The following is a 6,734-nucleotide window of genomic DNA, read 5'->3' as shown; positions in this document are numbered from 1 at the left end:
GTGTGATCGAGCCTTGCCGGCTCTGCATGTGTTTAGTCCTGGCCAGTGTGGCTATAGGTTTGTAAATTGGGGTTGTGTATTTATTTTCGCGTATATATTGTTGGTTGTGTTGTACAGGTTTTTGGGATGTCCTATTTACGAATAGGTCATGCAGAATTTTCTGTAGGCCCAAAACGCAAATTTTTAACTCGTTTTCGCTGTTTACATTAGTTAATCCTGGTTGTTTGATCATTAAATATTAAATCAGGACACGAGCCCTTTCATTTGGTATCAGAGCATAAACTGGGATATGCTCGAATTAGAGTTTAGGACACTCGAGTTTAGACAATAACAAAATGGTTGCGTATGTGTGTGATTACTTGTTCTTACGTGACTTACTTGTTGTGTTGATTATTTGAACTTATCTGATAGAACCATTAGTTATTGGCTTTAGAACTTAGTTTATGAATTCTTATTAGAACTCTGAGTTCCTATCATAGTTTTCTGTTCGTTACGTTCTTTCTGCCTGTGTATTTAAATCCTTGTGTCTTGTAGAATGGCACCGGGAGGAAGAGGTAGAAAAGGAAAGGAAGTTGTAGAAGAGTCTGCAGCAGAGAATATTCGAAATCTTGATGATATTGTCAGGGGAAGACGTGGTCGACCAGCTGTTCAGCCTCCGAGAGATGTGGAATTAGAGGTGGAACAACAGCCACGGGTAAATCCTGACAAAGGAAAATTGATTCCGGCTGAGGCTGATCCAGTAGCCCAATTGACTGAGAAAATGGGAGGGATACGATTAATAATTTCTCAATTTCAGGAGTTGCGTCCTCAAAAGTTCTTTGACAATGAAGGAAGTGAGAAAGCTGCTAGTTGGTTGAAAAGTCTCAACAATATGTTTAATGTACTAGAGTATCCTGATGAAATTCGATTGAAGTTAGTTCCTTTTCAACTTAAAGACCGAGCGCAAATTTGGTGGGAAACGATGACAGAAACACTTTCTGCTTCTGGTGAAAAGATCACATGGGAAGTATTTCGTAATCAGTTTGCACAAGAATATGCACCACCTTCATATTATTCTGCTAAAGAAGATGAATTTAATCTGTTGGTGCAAGACAATAAATCTGTTGCTGAATATGCTTCTCAGTTTTCTGCTCTTCTGCCTTATGTCCCACACGTTGCAAAGAATGATCGGTCAAAGCTTTCACACTTTCTCAAGGGGCTTACACGAACTATCCACTCATTGGTAACTACTGGAACTCCATCGACTTATATGAAAGCAGTAGAAAATACAAAGAATATTGAAGCGAGTTTACTCAGAAGTGAACCACAACCAATCCCAGCATCTGTTCCTCAAGGAGCTGGAAGCACTTCGCAAACACCGGTGGGTTTACCTCCATATCAGCCTACTCAGTCTTCTCAGCAAGCGAAGAAGCCTTGGTTTAAACTGCGAGGAAAACAATTTAAAAAGAAACAGCAGTCCAGTTCATCGAGTTCCAGTGGTAGTCGTGGTGTAAGTTCAGCTGGATCTTTGGGTAGGGTGTATTGTGATAGATGTGGTGGTAACCATTTGAGTGCACACTGTACAGGATTTTCAGGGACTTGTTTTATCTGTGGGCAAGCTGGACATTCGTCTAGAGTATGTCCAAATGCTGGACGACAGCAAGTGCAACCACAACAGTTTGGTCAGTTTTCTGGAAGACCATCGTTCAGGCCATATGCTCCTGTACCGTAATTTGCTCCTACACAGCCTTATGTTCCGCTACAGTCAACTCAATAGCCTAGGTATCCATCTCCTCAGAGTCAACAGCGTTTTCCAGGGCCACAGCAGGCACAAGTGCATGCCATGACTCAGGATCAGGCACAAGATGCACCTGGGGGAGTTATTGCAGGTATTTGTTATATTTTTGAGTATCCTGCACGTATCTTGATAGACACAGGAGCATCTCATTCATTTTTATCTGTTACAATTGCTGATGAGCATGAGATTGCTTTTACTTCGTTATTGGATACTGTGTCTGTAGCTACTCCTGCTGGTGTTTTTTTGATGTCTAATGAGATAGTTTTGAATTGTGTGATTAGATTTGAGGATAAGATCATGATAACCAATCTAATCAAAGTAGCTATGTCTGATTTTGACTGTATCTTGGGTATGGATACACTGATGAATTATAGAGCTACTGTTGATTGTTTCCATGGAATTGTGAGATTTAGACCGTATTATGGCAATAAATGTAATTTTTATGGTACTGATTCACAATCTCGCATTCCATTAGTATCGGCAATGGAAATGTTTAGATTATTGTTGATAGAAAATGAAGGATTTATAATTTATGCTCTTGATGTGACGAAGGAGGAGAAATTAAAAGTTTCAGATATTCTTGTCGTCAAAGATTTTTTTGATGTATTTCCTGATGAGATTCCGGGTTTTTTGCCTCAGAGGGAAATAGATCTTAGTATTGAGTTGATGCCAAGGACAAGTCCTATTTTCCGAGCCCCATATCGATTAGCTCCAGCAGAATTGAAAGACCTTAAGACATAATTGCAAGATTTGCTGGAAAAAGGTTATATTAGACCAAGTGTGTCGCCTTGGGGTGCTCCAGTTTTGTTTGTGAAAAAGAAAGACGGAACGATGAGAATGTGCATCGATTATCGGCAATTGAATCAGGCTACTGTGAAGAATAAATATCCTTTTCCAAGAATTGATGACTTGTTTGATCAGTTGCAGGGTACATCTGTCATCTGTGTATTCAAAAATTGATCTTCGTTTCGGATATCATCAACTTAGAGTTCAAGAGGAAGATTTTCCCAAGACAGAATTTCGAACGCGTTACGGACATTATGAATTTTTAGTTGTGCCTTTCGGGTTGACTAATGCTCCAGCGGTTTTCATGGATTTAATGAATCGCGTGTTTTGGGAGTTTATAGATCGATTTGTTATCGTGTTTATTGATGACATTTTGATTTATTCTAAGTCAAGGAAGGAGCATAAAGAACATTTGACCTTAGTACTTCAGAAACTCAGAACATCACAATTATATGCTAAGTTTTCTAAGTGCGAGTTTTGGTTGGATAGAGTATTATTTCTAGGACATGTGATATCAGCACAAGGGGTATCTGTCGATCCTAGTAAAGTTGAAGTTGTTCTTAATTGGTCTAGACCAACCAATGTCTCTGAGATTCGTAGCTTTTTGGGTCTGGCTGGATATTACAAGCATTTTATTAAGGGATTTTCTTGCATAGCAAGACCTATGACGATATTGACTCAAAAAGATCGACATTTTGTGTGGACTGAGGAATGTGAAGCTAGTTTTCAGACTTTGAAAGAAAAATTGACTACGGCTCCAGTACTAGCATTACCTTCAGGCTCAGGTGGATTTGTTGTATGTACAGGTGCTTCTTTGAATGGACTAGGTTGTGTTTTGATGCAAAATGGATGCGTGATTGCGTATGCATCTCGTCAATTGAAACCACATGAGACTCGTTATCCAGTTCATGATTTAGAATTGGCTGCCATTGTGCATGCATTGAAAATATGGCGTCATTATCTGTACGGTGAACAGTTTGTGATTTATTTCGATCATAAGAGTCTGAAATATTTATTCACACAGTCTGATTTGAATATGAGACAATGTCGATGGTTGGAACTGCTTAAGGATTTTGACTGTGATATTCAATACCAGCCAGGAAATGTGAATCAAGTTGCAGATGCTTTGAGCAGAAAAGTTCATACTAAGATGTTGACATCTTTAACTATTTCTAAACTTCATGAGCATTTGGGAACTTCAGGATGGACTTATCGAGCTAAAGGTAATCATTTCATAGTTTCATCTATTCAAGTTGAACCATGAATAATTTCGAAAATCAAAGCAGCACAAAAGACTGATCCATACATTCATCACTTGAAAGAATTAACTCCAGTTGGTCAGTCAGGAAAATTCCTTGTTGCTTTTGATGGATGTTTGCGTTATAATGGTAGACTTGTGGTTCCGAATTTGATAGATTTGAAAGAAGAGATACTACGAGAAGCTCATTGTAGTCGACATAGTATACATCCTGGAATTCGAAAGATGTATCATATCTTGAAAGCCCATTATTGGTGGGAAGGTATGAAGAAAGATATTTCTGAATTTGTGGCTAAGTGCCTGACGTGTCAACAAGTGAAAGCTGAAAGAATGAGACCAGGTGGTATGTTACTTAGTCTTGAAGTACCACAGTGGAATTGGGAACACATTACTATGGATTTCGTGACACAACTACCTCGATCTAATCGTGGTTGTGATGCCATTTGGGTTATTGTGGATAGATTTTCTAAATCTGCCCATTTTATTCCATATGATCGTACTTGGACATATACGAAAATGGCGAAAATGTACATTGATCAGATAGTGCGATTGCATGGTGTGCCAGTTACTATAGTATCAGACCGTGATCCCAGATTTACTTCTAAGTTTTGGTCTAGTTTACAATCTGCTTTGGGTTCTAAATTGGCCATGAGTACTGCCTATCATCCACAGACAGATGGTCAATCTGAAAGAACTATTCAGATGCTTGAAGATTTATTACGAGCTGTTGTGATGGATTTCAGTGGTGGTTGGCAAGAATCTTTAGCTTTGGTGGAATTCTCTTACAATAATAGTTATCAAGTATCTATCGGGATGACACCATTTGAAGCCTTGTATGACAGAAAATGTAGATCTCCGATATGTTGGGAAGAAGTAGGAGAACGACTGTTGTTAGGACCTGAGTTTGTTCAAGAGATGAAAGAAAAAGTTAAACTGATCAGGAAAAGAATGAAAGCAGCCCAGGATCGTCAAGCCAGCTATGCTAATAACAGGCGTAGACCTTTAGAATTTCAGGTTGGCGATTTTGTTTTCTTGAAAGCATCACCATTTCGTGGTACTATGAGATTTGAGTGTAAAGGGAAATTAGCTCCTCGTTATATCGGTCCGTACAAGATTGTTGAGAAGATTGGTATTTTGGCGTATCGTTTGAACTTGCCGCAGAGTTTGTCTGCGATACATGATGTATTTCACGTATCTATGCTGCGAAAGTATGAACCAGATCCTTCTCATATCTTGAGGTCTGATGATGTGGAGTTAGATAGTTCCCTTAGCTATATTGAGTATCCAGTACAGATTCTTGATCATAAAGAAAAGCAACTTAGGAATAAGACGATTCATTTAGTTATGGTGGAATGGAGTAGACATGGGAGAGAATAAGCTACGTGGGAATTATAGTCTAAAATGCGTCAATAATGGCCTCATTTGTTTGACAATGTGATGAATTATGCCATGTACTCCGATTTTCCTATGTACTATCAGTGGTAGATGTTGAATCCCTTTGTATATAAGTTTGATGTGTGTTAATTTCGAGGACAAAATTTTCTTTTTAGAGGGGGAGAATTGTAAGGACCCGATTTTACTATGTTAATTAATTTGTGTGTTAAAAATATGTATGAATAAATATCGGTTTATAGACGATATTAAAATGCATATTTTATTTATCGAGCACACATGAGTTGAAATAACTCGAACCGGGTCAAAATTTAACCCTGAATGAATAAAATGAGACACACATTAAACTAATACATATCCATAAATATATATATGATATATAGATAACCTCTCTCCTCGTATTCATCACCTTCCACGCCTGCGTCTTCTTCTTTCTTTTCATTTCAAACTTTTCTCGTTGCTTCAAATTGTCGTATCTTTGTCGTCGGTGATCGATTTTCGAAAGTAAATATAGTTTCGGAATCCTCGCGACGTAAGCTTTCTTTTGATACCAATTTTTCAAAGCTTCGTGCACGTTTCGTCGAACCCGTTTTCGACCAGCCGCGTCGTTCCGTCGCCGTTCGCCGCCCCTGCTGCCGCCGTTCGCCGCCTAGGGTAGAAGGAACATTGTTTGAGTTGTTTGAACCTTTAATTCGAAGCTTGGAGGTATTTTCAGTAGCTAGAGTTTCGAATTTTGGATATTTCGATTCAATTGATATCTAATAATTGATATTTGATTTATTATTGGTTGTAGGTATTATATCGGAGTTGATTGAAGGTATTGACTATTTTTCAGAATTTATTTGGGATTAATTTCAAATTTTTAAATTTTTAATATTGGGGATTTTTGAATTTTAGTGTTGATTATTCATTAATGGAGTGTTTAGATGCTCTAAAAAATATAAATGCAAATTTTCGAAATTTGTAGGAATTTTCGGAAAAATTCAGATTGTTTTAATTTCAGTATTTTGACGTTTTAGAGTCGTATATTCGATATTTGGACATTGATAGGATATTTGAAACTGTTAGTTTGATTTTTAGATTTAGTTTTAATAATTTTCAGATTTGTAAATGAAAATAGGAATTGATGTGAAATAAATGGTTTTTCATAGGATTGGAGTATTCGAATAATACTTGAGATATTTTCTGTGGTAATTAAGTGTTGGTTGAGGTACGTATGAGCTGCTTATATTACGACGCCTATAATAACATGTAATGATATTTAGTATTTTGTAATGAGTGATAACGTGCTTTATGTGCTTATGTGGATTATATGATTGCATTCACTCATTTACAATTTTTCATAGCACGTTGAGCCTTGACTCCTTTGATTGCTATTGATATTGATCTCTTGAGATGCATTGATTCATCGATGGAGCGAGTGACATTATTTAGTGCACTCTTGAGTTAGCACGAGACCGAGCGGGTAGCAACCGTGCTCTCGATGCTACATTCGACACTCCTGATGACAGCATGAGGCCG

The 6,734-nt window shown here is 37.8% G+C and overlaps 1 long non-coding RNA gene across 1 annotated transcript; it reads left to right on the top strand.

Annotated features, from left to right (window-relative positions):
* Positions 1-5,644: 5,644 nt before the first annotated feature.
* LOC140879770 (uncharacterized) lies at positions 5,645-6,451 on the top strand. Its single transcript, XR_012149501.1, has 3 exons — positions 5,645-5,918; positions 6,007-6,030; positions 6,365-6,451. It is a non-coding gene; the product is annotated as an uncharacterized lncRNA (long non-coding RNA).
* The last annotated feature ends 283 nt before the right edge of the window (positions 6,452-6,734 follow it).

The sequence above is a fragment of the Henckelia pumila genome, chromosome 2 (genome assembly GCF_033568475.1).
Source record: "Henckelia pumila isolate YLH828 chromosome 2, ASM3356847v2, whole genome shotgun sequence".
In the NCBI taxonomy this organism is placed as follows: Eukaryota; Viridiplantae; Streptophyta; class Magnoliopsida; order Lamiales; family Gesneriaceae; genus Henckelia; species Henckelia pumila.
The sequence above is the reverse complement of the archived record's forward strand: the minus strand, read 5'-3'. Positions and strand labels throughout refer to the sequence as shown.